At 29.7% G+C, this 14,501-nt stretch overlaps 1 protein-coding gene and 1 long non-coding RNA gene across 3 annotated transcripts in view; one reads left to right on the forward strand and one right to left on the reverse strand.

The window, feature by feature from the left end:
* The window catches only part of LOC122500448 (epidermal growth factor receptor kinase substrate 8-like), a 149,347-nt gene that overhangs the window by 83,948 nt on the left and 50,898 nt on the right, over positions 1 to 14,501 (reverse strand). The gene's annotated exons all lie outside the window — the stretch shown is intronic.
* LOC122500457 lies at positions 7,874 to 9,149 on the forward strand. Its single transcript, XR_006301480.1, has 2 exons — positions 7,874 to 8,448; positions 8,921 to 9,149. It is a non-coding gene; the product is annotated as an uncharacterized LOC122500457 (long non-coding RNA).

A 14,501-nucleotide genomic window follows, 5' to 3' on the forward strand; every position in this document is an offset into this window, starting at 1 on the left:
TTTTTTTCTGTTACGAAAAATTGAGCCCAATGTGAAAAACTCGAGAACTTAGAAGAAAATTTTAATTCAAAAAAGTTTTCTGAAATTAACGGAAAATGAAAATTCAAATTAAATCCGAAATGGAAATAAAAAAATTTGAAGACTCAAAATTATTAAAAACAATCGAATTCTAATATTGAAGCTTCAAATATTCAAATTTCGAAAAGAGAAAATCGTAAATTTAAAATAAATCCAAAATGAAGATTAAAAAAATTCAAAGAATTAAAATTGTAAAAAAAGGAATTTTACTTCAATAGAGGCTACAAAAATAAAAGAAATTGAAAAATTTTAATGAAAACCAAAATAGAGAAAAACAGTTTAGGGGAGAGTGGGGCAAACCGGCCAGGTGTCAATATCTCCGAAATGGCGAAATTGAGCCCCTGGATTCTATTACTGCCGCTGCGCGTGGTTTGGAAGGGATAGTCCAGTCAAGTAGCAGTGAGGGTCTCTGCACGGAGAGAAATTTATAGTAGTGGGTAACATAATTGTGGTTAGGGTGACCATCTTTAATGCTACGTATACAGACACCCAGGAGGAAAAGTCGGACGAATGTCGGATTATACAACCGCCTGGGATCCGCGCCCGTACGGACCGCCAGCACCGATGGTCTGTACCGATTCGGATCCTAAAAAAATGCAACCGGCGCGGAACAGATTAGGCTCCGACTTTTGGATCCGCCTTTCTACTTTCGTCAGTACTGGCGCGGTACTGGATTTCTTCCGCCGGCGGATCTTATTCTTCTGCGGCGTCGGAAGAATGACGGATATGTTTAGTCCGTACTGGCTCGGTGCTGGGCCGGATCCGACTGCGGATGTCGTCATTTATTGTTATAGTTTACATTATCAGTATAATCATAAATTTATTTTATTATTATAATTAATTATTACAATAACTAATTGCATTTATTATAATATTATTATTAGTTAACCAATAAATAAATTAATAGTATTCATGCAAAGGAAGAATATAAGAAACTTAATTTTTTCATTATATATATAAAAATCCAACTTTATTAATGTGCAATTAAATAAATAATTTTTAATAAATAATATATTAATTTGAAAGAAGTAAAATATATTTAACTTGAAAGAAAATGTGATCAATATATTATAATGCCTACAATAAATAACATATTAAATACAATATATAAAAAAGAGATTATTATTAATTAATTAATAATCTCTTTTTAATTTAAACAATATATTAAGTAATTATTTATTGACACTTTTCTGCAAATTAAATAATTAAAAAAATGTGTTGTGCATTAAAATTTTATTCAATTTAATACTATTACTTATATGTTATAAATTGTTTTGCAGGGAAGTTATGTTCATATTATTCGATATATTATGTAATAAAATATTAAAAAACATAATAATAAAAATATAACATTTTTTTTAAAACGAAATATTGAAATATTCATAAATACACATTCAGTAAAGTATTGAAAATATACCGGTATTGCATCAGTTCGTATTTCCAAATTGCCTATTGCCGCGTAGTAATTTTACAATTTTTATTTCAGCTAGTGAGACTTGAAAGCACTTAAGGTTTGAGAGTTCCATGCGAGCGTAGCATAGTGGTTAGCGTGCGAGATTTCGGTGCGTAAATATTCGGTTAGGCGTAGGTTCGTACCCCCAAGCGTTAGGATTTTTCAAATGTGTATGTAATAAAAAATTTCGTTTAAGTGTATAAAGAAATAAAAAAATGTGTAAAGTGAACTGTCAATGAATTGTCATCCGTATTTATCTTTTGCAATTAATTATTATTTTTTATTGATATTTGTTGAAATTATTATTTTGATCCGAGCCGGTTGTCAGGCGGTAGAATGCCAGCATTGCCAGCGCACATCTGGCTAGAAAATGAAAGATCCGCAGTCGGTACAGTGCCGGGTCCCAGCCGGTTGAATTATACACGGAACGGCTCTTCGCGGCCGGTTACCGGGCGGTAGAATGCCAGTTCCGAGACGGATGGCCAGCCAGCTCCTGGCCAAGTCATCTTTTGGTAGAATACACGGAAAAAAAAGTTCACGAATCTCTCGTGAACTAGTATATCACTTTTGGATGGGACACAAAATTTCAAAATTTTCATTCACTTTTGATTAGAAATGGCGAACGTCAACGAAAAACTGAAACAAAGTTAATGAATTTTTGATGAACTGTTAATGAAGAGTAGTTCGTCAAAAGTAGAGGTACAAGTTCACGAAAAAATCGTGAACTCGCGAGTGTCAGTAGTATGCGCAGTTCGTAATGCGCATCAAATATGGCTGATCAAGCATTCATCATTCAGTCGGTGTCATCGGTGTTTACATTCGGGAAAATTCTTTGATGAAAGTTATTATTTAGAATCAGTGTTTTTTATTACTTAGTGAATATTTTTGTTTGCTAATTTCCTTTGTGAAACAAATAATTCATAAAATGAATTAAAAGTTACGATAAGGGACTTTTTCTACTTTGCACGGTCCTGAGTTTTACAGCAGACAAAGCTAATCGTTTCGTTTGTCGAAGGACAGTGTATCTAGATTTAGCCGTGGCGGTTAGTTGTTAGAAATATTATGTTATAGGGTATAGGTACTAGGTTCGAATCCCGTGAAGCGAATTACGAATTTTAATGGCGATAAAATTGTGTATTCTGTGTAGTTGGATGCGTAATAGGCGTCAAGTTATCAAATAAAGTGAAATACTATAAAAAAGTAGTGTCTGGAAATTATTTTTTCTTGTTTTTAGCATTTTTTAAAAGTTCACGAATTTTTCGTTAACGTTGACGAAAAGTTCGAAAACAGTACTATGTTTCTAGTGAAGAAGTTGATGAAATTTTGACGAACTGTGTTTGTTGATTTTCAAGAATTCGTGAACTTTTTTTTTCCGTGTACCAGTTCTCGGGCGGTAGGCAGGCGGTTCCCAGCCAGTACCACTACTCCGGCGTCGGTACAGGCGAGGATCCGCGCAGTAGCATAATGATAGTATCGTGTAACATCATCTTTTTAACATCAAAATCTGACTATCCATTTCTCTCAGTGTGGGCCGTTCACTGCTACCTGACTGGTATTATCCCTTCCAGACCGCGCGCAGCGGCCGTTATAGAATCCAGGGGCTCAATTGTCAAAAGTGTTGTTTAGAAATTTGAAACAACCATGTGTAGTATACCTTATTTTTCCAATTTGACATTTTTTACTTTTGTTTGTGCAACGCTGGGGGCAAACGTATTTTTTTTAGTTTTTTTAGTACTTTTACGAACTTGTTCTTAAGGAAATTCTGAGGAAATCGTGTAATATTTCCAAATATTAGGTCTTAGGTTTTGAACGTACAGTAGTGTTCAATGAAACCTTTCTCGGATGATCGTGTTGCACTCATGGGAGTATGTATATGAGTGCAACACGATCATCCGAGGAAGGCTTCATTGAACACTACTGTACAAACCTCAAGAATATTTACCACCAAAAACTTTGATAAATTTGCAAAGCGTTTCTGTTTGACAAATATTTATTCTCAAAATGGGCCTGTGGGGCAAACCGGCCATAGGATATTTTCATTGTATCAGAGTTTCACGAAAATTATTATTAATTAGAATGTTTTTTTTCATTAAAATATTTACTTTCAACACGAAGAGAAATATCTGGGCTTTTTAGCATGAAAGTTCTTCATACTACGATTGCAAGAGACCTATGCGATTTCGGTAAAAGTTTTCTGCAATGTGATTGGTCGGCCCAGGCTCTGGGCGTGGCCTAATAGCCAGTTAGGCCAGTCAATGAAGACAAAAAGTGCACAAAAATACAAACAGCAAAGTCTAAACGGTTTCTGGTAGTTTGGGGGCTCCTTATAAGAGCCCCACAGTTTGCTCTCGATTTCCGGGTGCGAAAAACAGTGTAAACAATCGCCAAAGTTTGGAAAACATGGTTTTTCGATGCTCGTTGCTTCCGGTTAAGTTTTAGGGGAAAACGTTGTTATTGAAAGTTATAGAGCTTGGAAATACCTTTCAAATGATGGGTCATACGTTAAAAAAGGTTAATTAGTTTAGTTGCAAATGAATTTAAACCATTAAAAATAGCACTTCTTTAATTGTTTAATAACATTGTTAATAATTATCGAATTTGTTCATAACTTACCAGGAATGTTCTCCTTGCGTAGCTGAATAAATCCCAAAAAAATTAACTAGATCGGAGAAATAGTTTATGCATAATTCCATTTGTTAACTAAAAACATGTAATTTTTCAACGGAATTTCCCCACTTTTGGTCCATCGAATTTCGATTTTTTTTTTTTGGAAAGTACACTTAAGAAGTCAAACTTTCATCCTACTTAAATGGCCAATTGATTTTTTTTATCTAAGTGCATAATAATGGACTTCAAAAAAGGGTATGTTTTTTTTACATAAACAAATGGAATAACTCAGTCAATTTTAACTTTATCAATTTAGTGTAAACGGCATTTAATTTTATTTGTTTTTACAAAACTTTTTCAAAAAAAAAATCCAACCTAGTTTCAAGGGGGGGAGAGTTAGTTTTTATTTTTCAAAAAATTCCTGACTAGATAATAATTAATATTTTTAATTGAAAATTGTGCCACTTATAGTTCAATACATGTATTTTACGAAAAAAAATTGAACATAAGGTTTTGTGCATTTATTTTTCATTTACATCAAGTAAAAGTAAATATATCCTTTTTTCAACCTCTAAACGTCGGAGTGGGGGTACTCGGAGGAGCGTGATTCACGCCGCCACAACTCAATTCAGCCGTTCAAATTTGCAAAAATTGTCATAACTTCGTTAATTATTTACCGATTTTAATCATTCTTTTTTTAATTTGATGTATTTTTTTACGCTGAATCCAAAAATGATTTTATATTTTTTCAAAATACAATATTTTTAAAAATAAAAGAGAAAATTTTTTTAACAAAAAATTTTTAATTATTATTTATAACATTTGACAAAAAATTCTTTTCATACATATAATTCCGTTGAATTGAAAATAATATTATGACATAAAAAAATTCAAATTATTTTTATATAAGTGTGTAGCATTAGGTTCACATATGCACGCCTGTTCAACTATCAGTACAACGATTTGATTCATTCAATTTTTTGTAACATTCGTTCAAGTAATTCAAGATTTAAATGAAGAAAACATTTATTTTGTGAGAAGAACAGATATTCTTGATCCAAGAAAATATGGAATTCGACGAAGAAGTTAAGTAGCATGTAAGAAATGCAGAATATATTAATTCAAAATCATTTATGTATCAAATCAAGAAAGTATGTTCTCTGTCCAAGAAAATATTTTCTTGATTTGAGAAAATTTATAGATTTCAATCAAAAAAATACTTTCTCAATACAAGTAAAGTATTTACTTAAATTACCCCCCCCCTTACCCCCATCCCATCTTTTCTAATACTTAGGTCAAACATTTTTATTATTTAATTAATTAACATTTATATTTTTTATTTAAATAATTAAATAATTGTTATTTTACATATATATTTACATTTAATTATTACTTAACACAAATACAACAAATATACCTTGAAAGAAAATTTTCCACGGTCGGAGGAATTGAACTCGGGTTGCACGCACCAGAAGCCGTCACGCTACCACTATGCCATCCTAGCCTCAATGGACAGTTTTCAAAAACTGATATTTAAGTTGCATATACATTTGAAGAAAAATATTTTCTTGGATCAAGAACACCGGCATTGTGTTAAGTAAAAAAAAGTTTCAAAGCAAATAAATAAAATGATTCGATTCAAGAAACATGAATTCTCCAGACAATACTTTATTATTTCGCTTAAGAACATGATATTCTAGATTCAATACTTTTTGGTACTTCGGAAAAGTAAAATATTTGGTTGAAATAATTACATATTGAGTTCTGCCAAATACTAAATTGTTAATTCAAGAATTCTGTTCAATGCTAATAATTACTTGACACAAGAAAATAAATTTCTTTCTTCAAATAAATATGGGATTAATTGAATATAATTTTTAATCAACTTGAAACAAATATTTACTTATATTAACCTTCGTATTTTCTTGAATCAGGATTATATGAGCGTTGAATTAAGTAAAAACTTTTTTAAAGGAAACAAAAGAATGATTTAATTCAAGATCTTACACTTAATTGAATTGAATAAATAAAATATTTCATTCCAGAAAATATAACATTCTCGCAAGAAATTAATAATTTTGAAACATGAGAATATAGAAATGCTTCAAGTAAAAGAACACGGAGAAAAATGGAAAAATGATTTATGCAGTCCTTTATAGAATAATATGTGACAGGTACACACTATAGTATTAGAAGTTTCATAGCTGAACAGTTTGGGACTCAACACAAGTTATCCCATTCGTCAGCTTAAACAAGACTGTTTATATAGTCTAAGAGGGAATAAGAGTATAAAAAATTGGAATGAGAAATTACTTTCTCATGTAATTGTTAAAGGGTAGTTGTGACCTACTCATCAAAATTTGACAAAGAATTCCCGCTACCCTAATAATTTAGGTCAATTTTAAGGGCAGTTTTGACCTAGACGTCAACATTTGACAAACAATTCCCGCTACCCTCAAAATTTAGGTCAATTTTGAGGGCATTTTTGACCTACGCATCAAAATTTGACAAAGAATTCCCGCTAAAATTTAGATCAAGTTTGAAGGCAGTTTTGACCTAGAGGTCAAAATTTGTCAAACAATTTACGCGCGCAGACTTAATGATGAGGTGAAGTTTGGTATCTGACCTAACAAAGTAAGGTAATTTTAAAATTGTGTTTGCTCTTACACCTATCATTTTGACCTAATTTTGACGTTTTATTTTTACTCTGTTATTTAGTTACGTCATAATCTATGTGTAATTTGACTTTTATTTAACTACAACTTAAAAAGGGACAATAAAGGACAACAAACGTATCTATGATACGTCAAAATCTATTTAAAATTTAACGTCTTTTTAACCTACAGGTTAAAATGGGTCAAAATATATGTCAAAGTTTAATTTAATTTTTGACATATAGATAAAAAAGGTCCATAACGATTGTTACATTGCGTCAAAATCTATGTGTATGTTGTCATATATGTATTGTATGTAATTTATTAAGATGCATTCATATTAAGAAAAAATTACTTTAAATTTATAAATATTAAAATAAATATAAAAATAGAGATAGGGGGTTGGCGCGCAGGGGGACGAAGCCCCCCTAGTACATATATATATATATACGAAAACCTACCACGTCAGTCATATCCCATGAGTGGGAGTGAGACAGACTAATGCGATTCCCATACTTTCCTATGACTGACGGATATATATATATATATATATATATTGTACAGTCAGACGTAAAGACATACATGGTATGAACTACTTCTCCCCCCACAAAGATGCAGTCAAATTTTCTACTCTCCCCTCCGCTAGTATTCAGTTCTTTACGTAAATTCGATTATTTTTAAATAAGAAAATTCTACACAGGATTTCTATTATATTATTTTTAATACAATTTTAGACAATCAATCATTCTTTTTAATATGAATTACACTTTTGAATAGTTTTACTTAAAGGGTTATTTATACCCTTTATGAGTGAACGGTGCTAAGTTTTTTGTAGACCTCCGCGGCGAGCAGCAGAAGTGCTACATTTTTTTTAATTCCTTAAAAAAATGTTATTATTGAATATAATTGAAATTAGGACAAGAATTTTTTTAACATTTATTAAAATAATTGAACTTTGGAGAAGAATTTTGTTATTTATAAAGATAATTGCGATTTCTACGGGAATTTTCCTTCCAAATCTAAGAATAAAATTACAGGGGAAGGGCGTCAATGAAATTTGACTGCATCTTTGTGGGGGGGGGGAGAAGTAGTTCATACCATGTATGTCTGACTGACGGTGCCCGGAAAGAAGGTAAAGTGGGGGAAGGGTCCGGGAGCGAGATTTCGACGCCGAGCAGGTATATGGGAGTGAGTTGGCGGCGAAAAGTACACGGAGAGAAAGTTTACCTGTCAAACACAGTGTCATCACATTAAAATACGATGAACTCTTATTATATTTTCATGAACAAGTAGGAATCTGAAATGTCGATGACTGTCACTGATTTCGTTAGTGGCGCCACTATTTCTGACACTGTCCGTCATAGAAAATTTGAATGTACTTCTACAATTAAATATACTATGTCGATCATATCGTTTTTCGAAGTATACATAGATTTTTCTGTTGACAGTGATTTGAGATAGAGTTGTTCGAATGAATAGATTTTTTATTTTGTATAATAAATAAAATCTAAAGTTTTTCTCGTTCCTGTTTTTATTGCGTGTATTGAAATTTGTTATCTTGTGTCTATAAAGTGTTTTTATTAAATAATATGGACGATTACGTAAAAGAAAATTTAAGAAATTGGAATTTTCCAATGCTTCAACAAGTATTCCGATGTAAGTATAAAAGTCACCTTGAAAATAATTTATAGTGAATAAAATTGTATATAATATTTCGATAATGGTATGATTTGTGAGTAAAGACCTGAAATGCCCACATTTTTTTTTAAATATATTATATAATTAATGTATAATATATTATAATATAATTTTCACCCTTATTATTTTTACGTAAATTAATTTTAACATGCATAAGCTTTTCAACTTGACTTTTTTTCTACCTGTTTACTCTACGTTTTGATAATTTCTCACTGATTTTTGATTTGAAATATACCTAAATTTTGTTTGTAAATATAAATCATGTAGCTATTTAAATTTTGGAGACATGGGAGATTTCAGTTATTTAATATTTTTATATTAAATATAATGGTTATTTGGCTTTTTATATAATATATATATATATACACAAATTTTAATTTGATATGTTTTTGTTTCTTTTGTCATATTTTCAAAAAGTATATTTTTTTAGTTCACAGTATTGACAAGAAAAGATTAGTCATTCTCATCTTCTTCAGTTGGAAATTTTGATTGAAGAGCATCACGCATTGTACGTTAAATTATTTGGAAAATTAAAACCAAAATTTCACTTTATGCTCCATTATAAACGACTAATATTACAAAATGGACCACTTATCAAGACATCGTCAATGCGTTTTGAATCCAAACACAGAGAAATAAAAACAATTTTAAATGCCATTGCTTCGAACAAAAACATTTTATTATCTGTTGGAATTAGAAAGCAATTAAGTCTGACTCATTTCATGTTATCGAAATATAGAAATTTGTATGTTACGTATGGTGCAGAGGTACAAAATGACTCGGTTGTTCATTTTTATTTTCCGTTATCAAATACTCGAAAAACATTAAATAATGTTACAATCAATGACGTAACTTACAAGTGTGGAACTGTTATCGTTGCAAGCATAACAGACAATGGACCTATTTTTGGACAAATCCAGAGAATTTATTTAGTGGACAACTCAATCTTCTTCAAATTTATCCCTCTTCGTATAGTTGGATTCAATGATCATTTTTTCGCGTTTAGTGTTTTAGAAGATGAGAATAAACAGAAAATAATTCAATACGATTCGATTGCATTAAGAACTCCTTGTTTAATCTATTTAAAAAACAAAATTTCTTATGTGTTTACAAGACACATTTTATAAATGTACAAAAACGGTTAATTCTTATGTAAATAAACTCTTGAAATTACTTTATACAAATGTTTCAATATTTTTAAAACTCATAATTATTTTTCGAGATGAATAAAACAAAATTAATAATAAAATTCAAATTTTGTATTATTGACTCTACATTCTATAAGGACTTAATGCTAACCATATATATTATTTATAAAATATTATTAACATAAAATTACCTAAAATTAATTGAGAAAAATAATTTGCATTTATATCAAATACCTATTTATTTGAATGAAATAAATATAATTAAAATTATTCAAGTTATTGGAAGGAAATAAATATTTATTAGACCCAAATAATAATTATTTGAATTAAATAAATATTTTTTCCAATTTAATCATCGAAAAATATCTTGCTAAATATAACAATAAATTTAAATGTTGTCCACCTAAAAACTATATGGAAGCATTAAGCATTAAAATGATGACACTGACTTTTTCAGTGAAACAGAAATCACTGTATATCAAGGTGAATACATTCTCTTGTTCAAAGATGGCACTGCAAATCATAGTGAAATTTCACTATATTCCACAGTTCTATAGTGTGCACTGTCTTTGACTATTCAACTTTCTCTCCGTGTAGACTGCCCTTGGAAAGGATAGGGAGCGTTCACAAATTACGTAACATTATAAAGGGGAGGGGGGGGTCTAGCTATTTGTTATGTACAGCAGAAAAAATGGCGCTAATGTATGTAACAGTGTCCCAGGCGGAAATTTCCAACCGGCGCGGATCCTAGCCCGTACTGACGCTGGTGTAACTGTACTGGCTCGGAACCGCCTGCCAACCGAATGTGAACGGGCATTCTACCGAATAGTGACTAGGCCAGGAGCGCGCTGGCAACCGGCTCGGAACTGGCATTCTACCGCCCGCTGACCGGCCGGGAGAAGCCGTTCCGTGTATAATTCAACCGGCTGGGACCTGGCACTCTACCGACCGTGGATTTTTCATTTAATAGCCAGCCGAGCGCTGGCATTCTACCAACTGACAACCGGATCGGATCCAAATGATAATTTCAACAAATATCAATAAAAAAAATAATAATTAATTGCAAAAGATAAATACTAATGACAATTCATTGACAGTTCACTTTACACATTTTTTTATACACTTAAACGCAATTTTTTATTACATACACATTTGAAAAATCCTAACGCTTGGGGGGTACGAACCTACGCCTAACCGAATATTTACGCACCGAAATCTCGCACGCTAACCACTATGCTACGCTCGCATGGGACTCTCAAATCTTAAATACTCTCAAGTGTCACTAGCTCAAATAAAACTTGCAGAATTACTACGCGTCAATGATACCGCTATATTTTCAATACTTTATTGAATGTATATTTAGGACTATTTCAATATTTCGTTAAAAAAGAAACTTGTTATATTTTTATTATTATATAATACATATTATATTGAATAATTGTTTTTCAATATAATAATATTGAACGTAATAATATTAATAATTTTAATTAACATCTCAATAATAATAAATTTATTATTATTAAGATATTATTAATTAACATTAATATTGTTGAGAATTAATAATAAATTATCAATATTAATATTAATTAATAATAAACTTGTCATTTGTTTATCAATAACAATAAATTTATTATTATTAAGATATTAATTAAAATTATTAATATCATTACCTTCAATATTATTATATTGAGAAACAATTATTCAATTATTATTGAGATATTATTAATTAATAATATATAGGGTAGAGTGGGGTAAAAAAGCCATGGTGTAAAAAAGCCATTTGAGTTTTATTTAAAAACTATTAAGCCGATTTATCAGCTGTTTAGAATATAAATACTATTAGGTAATACGCAACTTTTGAATCTAATTTGAATGTTGTACCTACATTAATATTGTTTTTATTGTAATTTTAATTTTTTGTTGCTTTTTTGAAAACATTTTGGTGAACTTTTCAAACATATTACAATCTGATTAAGTGAACGAATAGTAAAAGTAAATGTTTGTACATAAGGAGAAAAGTATACCGAAAACGTATACAATGTTAATTTTTAGAAATTGAACTGAATTAACAATTTATTTTTGCTTTTTTAGGGTTCCGTACACCTACGGTGTATCGGCGGAACCCTATTGGTGAGACTCTGTTGTCCGTAGCCAAATCGTGTCCCCCCCCTCTAGCGGCTAAACTATTTGACCTAAAGAGCTCAAATTTGGTCCAGATATGTATTTTCACTCGTAGATTACAGGAAAAATATAGCGAATGTGATTGGACGTGATGGGCATAGCGTTGTCAAGGAAATAACAAGATTTTTGGCCAAAAATGCATAAAAAGTGACCATTCCCCCCCCTTAACTTCTAAACTATTCGACATGGAGAGCTGAAATTTTGCATGCTGGTGTATTTTTACTCGAATATTACAGGAAAAATATAGAGAACTTGATATGTAATGATGGCCATAGCGTTGTCAAGGAAAAACTAAAAAATTTTTAAAAAAAAAATTTTTTTTCCTAACTTTTACATTATTTTACCTAATGAGCTGAAAATTGGTATCCTAGTGTATTATTACAGTCTGACGACAAAAAATTTATTTAAGAAACTTTTTGAAAAAAAATCAAAAAAAAAATTTTTTTAATTTTTTTTAGTTTAAACACGTGGCATTAAATATTTTAAGGAAGAGAGTGAAATTTGAAGAGAATAAATGAGAGATTGTTTTCTGACTTTAATTTCTTAACTAAAAATAAAAAAAAATTGGACAAGTGCGAGTTGTACTCGCACTGCAATGGCGGGTTCCGCACACAAATATTAAAACAATACTTGCAACATTGATCGGTAATTGGTAGAATTAAAATAAACAATTATAAAAATATATTAAAATCATTTTATAAAAAAAATAACTAAAAAAATTAAAGTATTGTATATATCTAATATTGTAAACAATAATAAGCAGAGGAACAAAATTTTCAAAATTTATTATAGTTCCTCTGCTTATTATTGTTTACAATATTAGATATGGGTGATTCTCCTGAAAGGGACCCTTTTTTGGTTGAATTTCCAAAAAATCAAATTATTCTTTTTTTCTTACTTTTCTTTCATAAATAAGTTTAGAAAATGTTTAAAGATAAAAATATAAGTTGCGCAAAATTAATTTTCAGAAATAAGACCTCCAGGAACATTTTACTATCATGTGTTCTAGAGGTTAAGTATAATTAATTATAACTTTTAAATTAATTATTTTGTAAAAAAAACTCGGTAGGAATATTTTTTTTAAATAATAAATTGTTATGTTTTAATTTATTGCACTTTTTGCTTGTATATTTTATTTTTATTAAATTAATAATTTAATTTGAGGGTTAAATATTTCAAAACAATGATTAAAAAATTAAAAACAAAAGAAAACGCCTATCAAATATAAAAAAGGCTTCGGAGATGAATTGATAATTTAATGAAAAAATTCTCATTTTTTCTAATTTTAAAAATATTACAATTTTTTAAAAAATATTTTTAGTTTTAATCATCAAATATTTTCACATCGATTACATATTATGTTTAAAACGTTAAAAAATATGATGTTATTATATAGAAAATGAGGCTTCGGAGATGAATTTAATTTTTACTCTCATTGATAATACTATTTTAATTAATAATTTAAATAACTTTTTTTACCTTATTTTAAACAAATGTAAGTAAAAAATAATCCTTATATTCTAAACTTTAATTTGATATATATCATAAATATGTTGAAATTGTTTAAATACGTTAAAATATAATTATAAAATATACATTCTGTTTAACCAAAATTCGATGACAAAATTAAATATGTTTTTTAAATAGGAAGAAATTTAAATATAAGCAATAGAAGATTATATAAAGATAGATAAATCTTCGTAGATTATAAATAAATTTTTCAAAAAATTTAAACTTGATAAAATATTAATGAAAAATTAATTTAAATAATGAACCTCATGTTGGAGACACGTGAAGTGGTCCCTTTCAGGAGAATCACCCATATATACAATACTTTAATTTTTTTAGTTATTTTTTTTATCAAATGATTTTAATATATTTTTATAATTGTTTATTTTAATTCTACCAATTACCGATCAATGTTGCAAGTATTGTTTTAATATTTGTGTGCGGAACCCGCCATTGCAGTGCGAGTACAACTCGCACTTGTCCAATTTTTTAATAACTGGTCTTGGGTGCAAAAAAGCCAGGGCAAAAAATCCATTGAATATTTTGTGAAATTCACTTGTTTTCTATTTAAGGTATTAGTCGCGCTGCTGGCTCTGGCTAAAAATTTACCGGGCCGCTTACTAGAGTGGGGCAGTGAGAGTGAGAGAGATAGTTTAACTCCCCACTCTATTCGTTCGTATGAAAATTCATATAATTTAGTTATTTTTTTAACTTTCTGTCAATATATTTATAGTTTGGTGCGGTCAACAAATGTCATGTTTTTTCTATTCATTTGTTTCATCTAATAGAATACTTTGGTAGTTTTATTTCAAAATCTGACGATTAGTTATCATATAAATAATTATTAAACAAAATTAATACATGCATTGGGTGCTTCCTCCATGCAAAATGTATGAACTTTGAATTCATTTTTTGAAGCTTTGAAACGGTCAAAATTAATGAAATTGGTCTCATTCTGTAGATAAATACTTCAGGAATAAGTATGCAAAATTTGAAAAAAATCTGACGAAAACCATTTTACGCGACTAATACCTTAAACTAACCTTCTTATTTTACAAAATTTCTCGTGTTTATTTAATAAAATAAATTAAACACGACGAAAAAGTAGTTCAAAGTGCATTTAAAAAATAAACAATGAATAAACGGTTGCAACGAAATATGTTATCTGTGGTA

Source organism: Leptopilina heterotoma, unplaced genomic scaffold (assembly GCF_015476425.1).
Source record: "Leptopilina heterotoma isolate Lh14 unplaced genomic scaffold, ASM1547642v1 Lhet_186, whole genome shotgun sequence".
Lineage (NCBI taxonomy): Eukaryota > Metazoa > Arthropoda > Insecta > Hymenoptera > Figitidae > Leptopilina > Leptopilina heterotoma.